Source organism: Danio rerio, chromosome 13 (genome assembly GCF_049306965.1).
Source record: "Danio rerio strain Tuebingen ecotype United States chromosome 13, GRCz12tu, whole genome shotgun sequence".
Taxonomy (NCBI): Eukaryota; Metazoa; Chordata; class Actinopteri; order Cypriniformes; family Danionidae; genus Danio; species Danio rerio.
Window position 1 is genome coordinate 30,930,302 of NC_133188.1, and position 12,889 is coordinate 30,943,190.

A 12,889-nucleotide genomic window follows, 5' to 3' on the forward strand; every position below is an offset into this window, starting at 1 on the left:
AAAGTGAATGTTTCATATTACTTACGCATGCTTATTCTGAATATTTGTGAAAGACACTTGTCAGATTTTAATTTAGAGAGCAGGTGTGTCCTCTTCATTTTCTGTCTGATTCAGGCTCAAACTGATACGGCTAACAGCTACTCTGACTGACAGTGCTTACACAGCAGAAGCTAAAAGCGTGCTACTGTAGTAGAGACATGACGCGTTTCCTGGTGACATGAAGCAGATTCGCAAATCAAAGCATGTATTGTTAGCTGAACAATCAGAGCCTCTTGAGGGAGGATTTTCGGAGGAACTAGGAAATATGACAGTCGTTTTCATGTTAGCTGTGTAGCTGTATATCATTAAAATAAGATATTTAAAAAAGTAACGTGAAATTTTTTTTTTACAAATGAAGCATAAGCACACATTGCTTTGCATCTTATAAACACAACCAAGCCTTAAAAACACACTCTGGACCACCCCTTTAATGAAAACAAGTAAGACTAAGCCATCTGACCAATCATAAAAGACCTGGTTATCAGAGCAGAATAAATGACAGACCAGTCACATCAAACAAGGCCATCTGACCAATCATAAAAGACCAGGGGCCTCATGTATCAACGCTGCGTACGCACAAAAACTTTGCGTACGCCAGGTTTCACGCTCAGAATCGCTCACGTTTGGATTTACTAACAATGAACTGAACGTGGGAATTTGCGCAGGTTCACGGCAGGTTTCTGGCAGGCGTACGCACATTTTTTGTGCGTGTCTGTTTTATTTCCATTGGCGACTCCTAGAGGCATTTGTGTTAAATTCTTCTCTACAAAGTGTCTGATCCTTGCAATGGCGTCTGTATGAGACGGGTTCATATAGTAGGTATGTAAGATTTCCATACCATACAGTTGACCAGCTAAACATTAAAGCACAATTTGCAGCGGTCGCCTGTTTTCCCAATGTAATCTGAGCGATCTACTGCACGCACATTGCTATAAAGACACTATCTGAAGATAAATTTGCATGCGTGAATCAGAAACATTTCCATTCAATAAATGTGCAAATAAAATATGATGCACAAACTTATTAATGATTCCTACTTGTCTTTCTCGTAATAAATAATGGGCAAAATCTGATATGTAGCGGGAAAAAAAAGAAGAAAGAATTCATCAGACGCTGGATTCGAACCGAGTTTGTGCTCGAACGTGTCAGTACATGATCATATGCTTCTTATGAGGTGCGCCACTGAGACTGCTAAGGGTACTGCAACAGTTTACAGATATAAACCACACTATTTCTTTTTTAAATGCACTCAGTGCGATGTTCAGACCCAACTGTGTTAACCGTATCAGCTAAACTCTCCCACTCTATTTTTTTCTTTTGTTGTTAATTCCGGAGAACAAACTTGCAAATAACACCGCTTTTCTCCGTTCTACCTCCGAAAGCAGCACCTCCAATTCACATTCTGTTCAAAGTTTCTCTTTTTGTTTGATTTTGCCGTTGCTTTTTCGTTGGGTTTTGCCATTAGCATAGTCATTAGCATATTCATACGGGGGAGGAGGCAGGGAGGGGTTTTGTGCTCGTGCATGTTGCGCTCAGTTTCACGTTCATTCGGATGTACAAAAGAATATGCGTGAGATTCGGCGTACGCAGTGTTTCATACATCTGAATTTTTTTCTGCGTACGCACATTTACAGCTTTGTGCGTACGCAATGTTTTAGTAAGATTTCCACGCAAGTCTTCGTACATGAGGCCCCTGGCCATCAGAGCAGAGTAAATGACAGACCAGTCACATCAGACAAGGCCATCTGACCAATCAAAACAATGTAAGTGGCAGAACAATCACAACAGACTACTGTAGGTCATCTGACCAATCAGAGCAGATTAAGTGACATAGTGGTCACAACAGACAAGAACATCTGACCAATCAGAGCAAAGCGAGAAGCAGAGGCAATCCAAGCTGACTAGGCAATCTGACCTATAAGAGCAGAGTGAGTGGTAGATCCAAAACAGAGTAAAGCAGACTCTGAGAAATGAAGCAATAAGAAATGTGTATTATGAGAAAATGAAAGGACCTTGGAGGCATGCAAACCTATTGTAGGAGAGCAGCAAAAGACAATAGTAGAAAAGGACACTTTAGCAGTGACAACTCAACTGAGGTAGTGTCAATTTACCAGAACTTCATTTATGTTAAGCTTCTTTTGACATAATCTACACACATTTAAGGCATAATAAGTAACAAGGTTTAATATCCTTTATATTCTGTAAATGCTTAACAACTTTAAAGCATCTTCACGCATCTTCACAATTTAAAACAACGCCTCAAGAAATCTCTCTCCAGTTGACTGTGTTTGATTAGCACCTGCAGGCCAGTCATTCATCACCAGACTCCACCTTTTCCTCCATCTGTTTAATATCATTTCATTTCCATCACTGGGCAAGATGTGGACAGGCAGGGTTGTCCACTGGTGTCAAGTCCACGCAAACAGGGCTGGATAAATGGAGAGCTTGAGTTCTGCGAGTGGGAGAACGCAGTTCATGCTTCCACCTCCGACAGCATGATGAATTGGGGCGGCAACAAGCAGAGCTAGACCCATAATTCAGCAAGTTATAAATCCCGGATAAGGATGAAGGACTGCCACAAAAGACATTACTGTCCATTTGGTCTAATTAGCCAGTACATCAGCGCCTGGAGACTCTCACCCACCGGCCCACTCGCAAAACACTTCTTCACCCGTCCCTCGAACAAAGACCATTGGGATTGTTAAATACCGGATCAATAGTGTAAATAATCTATTTCATCTCCCTGCTGATGCTACAAAACCAAGTTTCACTCTTTCGTCACAGAGACATACATCTCGTGCTTGACAAGCCATCTGTGGATCGATATGGTGATAATTTCAATTCGGCTCCCTCTACAAACATCAGCCCTTCTCTGAATTAAACAAATTGATAAGGTCTATGAATACAATGTCTCTTCCGGTACAGGTAGACATTTCTGTGCATGTGCATTTCGTTGTTACATCACTTGTTCCTGTTGACCTGATCTCAAAGCTGCACGAGCAAGTTGGATATGTGTGTCATATTTTCACGGCATAAAGTTCTACTGTATGTGACACCAGACAAAACACAGTATAAAAAAATTGCTGTCAATCATTCATTCGTTCATTTTGTTTTGGTTTCTTTGGTTCCTTTATTAATCTAGCGTTGCCACAGCGGAATGAACCGCCAACTTATCCAGCATATCTTTTACACAGCGTATACCCTTCCAGCTACAACCCATCACTGGGAAACATCCAAACACACTCATTCACACATATAAACTATGGACAATTTAGTCTACAAATTCACCTTTACCACATGTCTTTGGACTGTGGGGCACCCGGAGAAAACATGCAAACTACAGCGACTTTCTTGCTGTGAGGCAAACATCCTACCCACTGTGCCACCGTGCAGCCAGTCCTCGCATTATATTTTACTACAACAAAACAAAAATCTATGTACTTTTTTTAAATCTATAAATTGTTACAGGGAATATTCTTTGCTTTGCTGAAAAGAAAATAACCTTTTTACACTTATATTTCACAAATGCTGTTTAATGGAGAAAATATTTTTTTTAATTGCAAAATCTAATAATTTAAACTTTCCGACACCTTTACAAAACTCACGTAATTAAAAATAAATACAGACCATTACTGAACATGGAGGATGATCTCTGAGTGGTGTTCTCCTAAGTTAAATGATGAAAAGACTTGAGCCTATTAGTATTTTTATATTTATAACCACCTTAAGAATATTGGGGGTCGAGAGTCACTGGCATTGTTATTATGGGGGGTCACACACACACACAGAATATCAACATAATTCATTTTACTTGACATAAAATTATTTAGTTATATTTAATAAAATAGGTGCTGTGTGTAAGATTTTAACTCTTCTAAAGTATAAAAACACCATAACATGTTTGCAGTCATTTAAGAAACATGCCAAGTGAGAATACTTGTTTATCAGATATTCTGCTTTGAAAATGTATTTTCCATGCCAGAAAGCTGTCTTTGTTTTGATCATTTTAACCTGCCCAATGCCAGTTTAGCCAATTTTATTTCAGCACCCCAGATTGCCTTGTTGGAAAAACGCATATTTTATCCATTCATTCAGAAAGGCTCTCAAGGCATGCGTCCGTGACTGAAATGAGACCACTGCTGGACAGTAGCAGACTCTGAAATGAGATGCAGATTCAGAGTTGCACATGAGGTTATTATTAGCAAATATATATTACAAACATAAACATTAAGTGAGCAGGTTACACTGTAAGCAAATACCCTAAAAACAAGCTACATGATGAGATTTGCAGTGATAAGCAATCTGGCTGTTTACACCAGATGAAACACGACAGAAATTTAAATACAGAAAATCAGAAGCAAAGAATATGCACTCACTCATGAAATAGTGAGGTTTAAAACCTATTTATTACATATTAACCTTCTTTAACATTATTAAATGAACATGCTGAATCACTCATATTTGTTTAGTTCTTAAGTTCAATTTCACACAGTTTATTTTATGTTCAAGATCTGAGGTAAACTATCTGCCGCTGGTTTCAGTAGTATGGCAATAAGTATATAAAATGGCATTCAAACTCACATTTTTAGCATTTAACACTGTGTCATGTTCACCAGCGAACAACCACCAGATGTCGCTGGTAAACACACACACACACACACACACACACACACACACACACACATAGGACTACAAATCTGCTGATAAACTACATATTCAGTCATGCCACACACACACACCTGCTCCAAGTCTCCACTGATTAGAATCCCACAGCTGATCCTGCTTCAAGACTGATTACACACAGTATTTAAGCAGCACACACACTCATTCAGGTTGCCGAGTCTTGTTATCTGTCACAGTGACATTACAACGCGTTTCCTTTGTCTGTCTTTGCCGTGTTTTTGATCCTTTGCCTTGTTTATTTATATAATGCTGTTAGCTACCTGCCTCTGACCAACTGCCTGTTGTTTTGACTTCGACTCTGGATTGCCCTCATACATCTGTTTGCCGGTATTGACCACTGCTTGCCTGACAATTCTAATAAACCTGCATGTGGATCCAAACTTCTGTTGTTGGCGTCACTCCCCGTCGTTACACACTGAATAAAGCACATAAATTTACCTGAGGTGATCATTGCCATAGTTTTCTGTTGTCCAACTGTGAAAAATAGATGCCGTTTCTAAAATATCATTTTTTAAAATATAGAAAATATTTCTTCTATCGGGTGCCGTTGCTTTTATTTAGAACACAGTTTAAATCACTCGCTCCTGTCCTCAAACTGGCAATGTGTGTTTGCGTTTGTTTTGATCTCGGAGTGCAATACCTAGTTCAACCACTGGGTGTTAAACATACAAGCTGCACCTTTAAACCAATGTACTTAAAGGTGCAGTAGGTGATCTTCCACAATGCTAACAGCTTAGCATAAATCTCTTAATCACAGTCCCTCCCCTGCCGTCCAGAGCCACGCTTCTTGAAACAGGAGCACGCACACCTTAAAGATGACAGCAAAATAACCTTCTCTCATGTGTTAAAGGGGACTAGTGCCTGTCCGGCATGCAGGAATTACACTCATTACTAAGCCAAACTGACATGCTATTTCAGAGCAAATATTTATAGTTGTATGGTAAACAATTTAGGGAGAGACTAGGCGGAATAGCGGTACCTACTTGTGTTTTGTTGTTAAAATAATTATACTTTACCTTATTGATGCTGTAAAAGGTCCCTTATGAAACTAAAAATAGTCTTTTAGGTTTTTCACCATAAGATTTTAGTGGCTGAACAACACTTCTGTGAAGATATAACCCATTTGTAACAACAACATCTAACGTTACATCAGCTTTGTGTGAAGCTAAAATAGTTTTCAAACAAAACACTGCCTGTCTAAGTGAAATCCTTCAGCCATGGTGTCGTCCTTTCTCCAGCGTGCAAAGGAAACACTAATATTAATTGAGGTTATTAAAAAGTTTTGATTAAGCATGTTTTTACTGATCGCGCGCGTGCACACTTGTGCTCTTTCTCTCTCTTTCTTTATGTCTCTCGTGAACGCGCAGTAAATCTATGCACAAACAGCAGTCGGCAGAGCTGCGTACAAACGACTGCACAGTTGTTCAAATTTGCAATTGCTGACAGACAGTTTGGGCTACTTTTTGTAATTATGAGAGATGTCGACCCGACTCTATTTAATTGGATGAACATTTTTTAGTCTTATGCCTTACCCAAAATATAAAAATACATATAAACACATTTAGATCATTTACTTTAATCATTACAGTTTTTCTCATTCGTTTTGGTGCATTTCTCACTACACTATTTACATTTGCACAACAGTTAATGCATTTCTCAAAACAGTTAGTGCAAACTGCAAAACCTAGCTGATAACCTGCAAAAGCGCGTCACATGCTCAAAATGGATAGTTCATTCCTCACAAGCAAGTATTCATTTCAATCAAAGTGTCAGTGTCATTAAAATGAAAAGTCCTGACACCATTGTTTATGAACAAGATAGTCAAATGGCTTAGTCATGTTTTCATTATGACAGTTCACTCTGGACATTTTTTCAATGCAAAAAAAGTCAGATTTTGGTGACACTTCCTGAAAATGCTCAAGACAGCAGTATAGACTATTTGCACAGCCATTTGAAAACCACAGTAAAGTGAGATCACTGCTTTGAGTGAATTATCTGAGTACAAGACACTAAATATGTATGTTTCACATTTTTACTGCATTTAATCTTTGCAATCCTAATTTACTCACAGCATTGTGCAAAATAATAAATACACCCTTATTTAAAACAAACATAAACTCCCTTTAGGTAGAGCTGTGCACAACTGTACACAATATTGCAGTACATATTTGAGCCTACAACATACACAGGTCTGTATATCATTCATCAAATTGTTCTATTTTTAAGACATTTGCAGGAAAATAAAGATTTAAATTTGTTTTATAAAATTTGTTTGACAGATTTTGACAACTAGTTCACCATTTTTGTATGTAATGACTCAAGTAATGAAATGAGGACTATTAGTTTTATATAGAATGGCTATTCAGCATTTACAAGTTTAGTTCATTTTGACTGACATGACAAAAGCAAATGATAATGTTATAAATAGCAGAGAGTTGTATGAAAACAATTGATGCTTGTCCAAAAGCATTCACAATTTGTTGACAAGAATGAGAAACTGCTACTAGGATGTGCACAAATGACTAATTGTTTTGAGAAATGCATTAACTGTTGTGCAAATATAAATAGTGTAGTGAGAAATGCACCAAAGCCACTGAGAAAAACTGTAATATTTGAATGTGAAGAGACTTTCAACCAGCACAACAACAAATGTTACTGAAGACAATCACCTACTGAACCTATAAATAACTGAAAGGAATATTTGATATTCATTCAAATCAATATACTTAATATACTCAATTTCAAAAACAGGCAATAAACACATTTTTAAAACCCAAACCTAAAAAATACAATTTGAATAATAATAAAAAACTAATTAAAATAATAAAAAACTACAGAATCCCAGCGATGCTAAATTTTAAATGGGTCAGCAAAACATAACAAACCAGATGCAAAGGAAGAGCAGAATGATCAATACTATTCATTTCATGGTGTCACTTTGAGGAGGTGGGCATGAAATTACACATCGCTGGTGCTTTCCACTCAAGTTGTGCTGTTAAAAACACACACACTCTCTCACACATACACACACACACACACACACACACACACACACACACACACACACACACACACACACACACACACACACACACACACACATAACACACAAGGCACCAAATCCCAGCCTGACTGACCACAGTTTAAAATGGATCCTTGGAAAAGAAAGAAAGAATGAGTGAACAACAGACAGAGACAAGTGCACTGCCTAGGGAAAAAGAAACTCACTTCAAAACAGCAGCACTCAGAAAGAAACGCTTGGCTAAAGAAGAAAACACAGATATTACCAAGAGGCCTGATAATCATTGGGATAATGAGCTCTGGATTGCATTTACAGGGATCTTTGTGCAGCACTGAAGTTCTGATTAACCAATGCAGTGCCACGGACAAAAAGCACAGTGAGCGTACAGTATATGCAACTGTACAGCAGGTCAAGCAGGACATATATTCATTTAACACTCTCTCACATCACTGCATATGGTAATTTAGCCCTAAAATACATACAAATATAATCTTTCATAATATAACAATTTACTCTCTCTCTCTCTCTCTCTCTCTCTCTCTCTCTCTCTATATATATATATATATATATATATATATATATATATATATATATATATATATATATATATATATACACACAATAAAAGGGAAAGAAAAAATAAAAATAAAAATAAAAAATCTATTCAGAAAAAAACTGAATTTACTGTAGCGTTAAATGTTGCAGAATTGTACTTAATTAAATCAAAAGACGTGTAGATCGGTATACAATGTGTCGTAAACAAGTGTCTGTGTGAGTGACTGATGTGTGATGCTGGTGTGTTCAACATCTGCCATCTCTCTTAATAAAAGAGCATCTGCAGAGCTGCTCTGAGAGTCACTTTACCATTTTATTTCTGAAAATCTTAGTGCCACCAATAATATTGTGCCACTGTATACACAGACACTAAAGCTGACAAAATGAATGTTGGTTTAACTTAAAGTATTTGTGAAATTAAAATGTTTAATGTATGTTTTGCTGTGTACATTGTTATTATTTAGATGAACAATTAATCTGTGCAAGTTAATCTATTGAAATTTTGTTTTGTTTTGTTTTGTTAATCTTCAATAAAGGTCTGACCACTTGCTTCTACATTTACAGTTTTTCTCAGTCGCTTTGGTGCGTTTCTCACAACACCAGTGCATTTCTGCACAACAGTTAATGCATTTTTCAAAACAATTAATACAAACTGCAAAACCTAGCTGATAACCTGCAAAAGCGTGTCACATGCTCAAAATGGATAGTTCATTCCTCAAAAGCAAGTATTCTTGTCAATGAAAGTGTCAGTATTATCAAAATAAAAAGTCCTGACACTATTGTTTATGAACAATATTGTCAAATGGCTAAGTCATGTTTTCATTATGACAGTTTACTCTGGACATTTTTTCAATGCAAAAAGTCAGGTTTTGGTGAAACTTACTGAATAGGCTCAAGACAGTGCTATATACTATTAGCACAGCCATTTGAATACTAAAGTAAAGTTAGAAATCACTGCATTTAGTGAGGTATTTGAGTACAAGACACCGAATATGTGTTTTTTACGTTTACTGCCTTTGCTCGTTGCAATTCTAATTTATTCACAGCATTGTGCAAAAGAATAAATACACCCTTATTTACAACAAACATAAACTTCCTTTGGGTAGAGCAGTGCACAACTGTAAACAATATTGCAGAACATATTGGAACTGAATCTACAACATACACAGGTCTGTAAATCATTCATGAAACTGTTCAATTTTTAAGACATTTTCAGGAAAATAAAGATTTACATTTTTTTATATAAAATTAGCTAGACAGATTTTGACAGCTAGTTCAACATTTTTGTATGTAATGACTCAAGTAATGAAATGAGGACTATTAGTCTTATATGGGATGACTATTCAGCATTCACAAGTTTAGTTAATTTTGACTGACATGACATGATAATGTTATAAATAGCAGAGAGTTGTATGAAAACAATTGATGCTTGTCCAAAAGCATCTTCAATTTGTTGGAAGGAATGAGAAACTGCTACTAGGATGTGCACAAATTGTGTAATTGTTTTGAGAAATGCATTAACTGTTGTGCAAATAGAAATTGTGTTGTGAGAAATGCAGCAAAGCGACTGAGAAAAACTGTAAATTGGCGGTGCTTTTCTTCAGACAATAGTTTGACAACTTCAGCCACAATATCCTTGACCACTTCCCTTTTACTGTTAGTTTGCTACATGATGTGCAAAAAGAAAGCCCTGTGCCTACTTAACAATACATTTCAGTTGAAAGTACATCAACAGAACAGAAATAAAAGTATCTGGCTCTCAACAAATGTTTGTGACAGAAAACTTATAATATATTAACCAGAATACCTAAATAGGTAGTTGCAGTTTTCCGGTGTAACTATTAAAGAGGAGTGATCAAATCAAATCTACAAAAACAATAGAAGTTAAATATAGGAATTTTTCAATAAATAAAAAAAGACTTCTTCTTAATATTTTGTGTAAATTGTCAGAATTTTTATTGAATTAAAAGTAAAAACATTTTAAATGGCTTTGCTGTAACTTCTCATATTAAATGTTCATTATAAATCCTATGAAATACAATCCAAGGATAACAGTTTGTGATAGATGCAATACAGGCTCATTGGAATTTGGAAATTAGCGCTTGCGTCTACATTATTAGCTGCAAAAAACTATTCGAACATACATTTGACTGCAGTTTCTAGGTTAAATGAATGCTATAGGGGCAGTATGGTGTTTGAGGCTGGTGATTCAAGGTTCCACAAGAGACAAAAGCAATCTAAAATCAAGATAAAACCATATGAGCCAAGTGTACTTTTCCTAATAGGCCTTGTCCACATGAACATGGATATTTTCATAACCGCACTTTTTTGCTACGTGATTCACTGTTTCTCAACATGAAAACTGAGTATCGGGTGACTAAAACCAAAACTTCTGAAAATTCTGGCCAAGGTGAAGATGAAGATTTTTTGATACTTTGGATACACTGAAACCGGGGTTTTTGCCTCATGATGTCAGCGTGCACACTGTTTTTTTTTTTTGATGTTTTATGTGCTTTCTGATTGGCCAACATAGCTTGGGTCACATCAAACATTGAAGTCAAAATGAAGTAATTTCTACAGATTTACGGCAAAAACGTAGCATATTTCACATTGTTCATACGGCAGGATGGTAACCCACATCTTTTCTCACTGCATTGACTTGTGAACCCTGCATAAAAGTCTCATTATATCTGCCTGTTGGTTCAGTGTGCCCTTAAGACAGAGATTTTTTTTAACAAAAGTGTGGAAGACTTTATAAAGTGTGTTTATAAAAATATCTGTGTATGTGTGGACATGGCCTTACAACTGCATTGAAAGCATTGCTTGAGTTTTGGGAAGGGTTTAGGTCAGTGGTTTGCTAGGTGATCTGTATGTCAAGCACTGCATGTAATAGCAAACATCTAACAAAATGTGTTGGTGCCAATAGCCAATGGTTAACCCCCAGGGGTCTAAGGGTGTTTTGGGGCCATGGAGAACTTTTGACATGCACTGACATTTGTGTTGTTTTCAGTATCTTAAAAACTTATTCATGGCTAAAGTTTAATGACAATGTAAACTGTACAAGCTGGGCTACAATAATACCTAAGCAGCATGTATGTATGTGTTTGTATCAACATATATAGCACCAAGCTGCTCACACCTTTTTAAAGGACATTAAAATTTTAATTAAGAGTTTGATTGGAGATTGAGAGGAGAAAAAAAACAGAATGAAACAGAGTGGTGATGCTTGGATGGGTTAAGAAAAATAAAAAAAGGAAATTGTAAACCTATGTATAATGCTATGCGGGAAAGCAGAATTGTGGCGAAAAAAAGATAAAATAGTGATGAATATATGGAAAGTTTTTAGAATGAAAACAGAAGGATATGTGGAAAAATTGTGGATTTTAAAAATTAGAACATGCTAGAAGAACTTTACATGATTTTAATGACCAAAGCATGTCAAACTTTTTAAAGAAATGAACTGGAAATTGACAAGATTTTAATGAGTTTTTTTTTTTTTTTTTAAATTGTGTTGTAATGTCTTTTAATGAATAAAAATGTTTTTGCAATTTCTTTAATTAAAAAAAGGTGCTCATGGTGACCTGAGCTTGATTTCTTGTCGATCCTTCCCCTCTCTCTGCTCCTTATGATTTCCTGTCATTCTCTACACTGTTCTATCCAATAAAGGTTTAAGACACCTTAAAAAGTTATATAAAACGTGTAACACAATATATATATATATCCTAAGTAGGTCGTTGCGGTGGTGCAGTGGGTAGCATGATCGCCTCACAGCAAGAAGGTCGCTGGTTCAAGCCTCAGCTGAGTCAGTTGGCATTTCTGAGTGGAGCATGTTCTCCCTGTTTTTGCGTGGGTTTCCACTGGGTGCTCCGGTTTCCCCCACAAGTCCAAAAACATGCGGTACAGGTGAATTGGGTAAGCTAAATTGGCCGTAGTGTATGTGAGTGAATGAGTGTGTACGGATGTTTCCCAGTGAGTGGTTGCAGCTGGAAGGGCATTCGCTGTGTAAAACATATGCTGGATAAGATGGCGGTTCATTCCGCTGTGGTGATCCCATATTAATAAAGGGACTAAGCCAATGAATATCCTAAGCAAAATATTAGCAAAAATAAATGTAGACAGCCCTCTCAAGTGGATTTGACATCTGAAACATGCAACGAAACATACCCAGTGCAACGCATTTTACAAAAATGTAGGATGAGGTCAGTGAGCCTTGAAGTGGATAAATGAGTGTTTTTTATTCATTTACACTTTCACATTGCATTATGGGGCCTTGATCTTTGCTCTGACACTGTTTGATGTTAAGAGTGGGACTTTTTGCCATTAGTTGTGCTGCATATGTGTGCATGTACTGTATGTGTATGTGCACAAAAGCTCATGTAAAACAGTCCTACACATTATGTAGTACATTAACACTCTATTTGCCACAAATCGACTGCTACTGAGGTTAGTGACCTGACCTTATATTTTCAATGTGTAAGCCAAATAATCCCCCATTAATGGCAGCAGACCAGCAATAATATGCAATATACATAAGCTCAAATCTTGTTTGTGAAAAAAAGCGTTATGTGGACAACATACAGTATAAGACAG

The 12,889-nt window shown here is 36.7% G+C and overlaps 1 protein-coding gene across 47 annotated transcripts in view; it reads right to left on the reverse strand.

Moving 5' to 3' along the window:
* rims1a (regulating synaptic membrane exocytosis 1a) overlaps positions 1 to 12,889 on the reverse strand; it is a 134,967-nt gene that overhangs the window by 70,857 nt on the left and 51,221 nt on the right. The window lies entirely within an intron of this gene.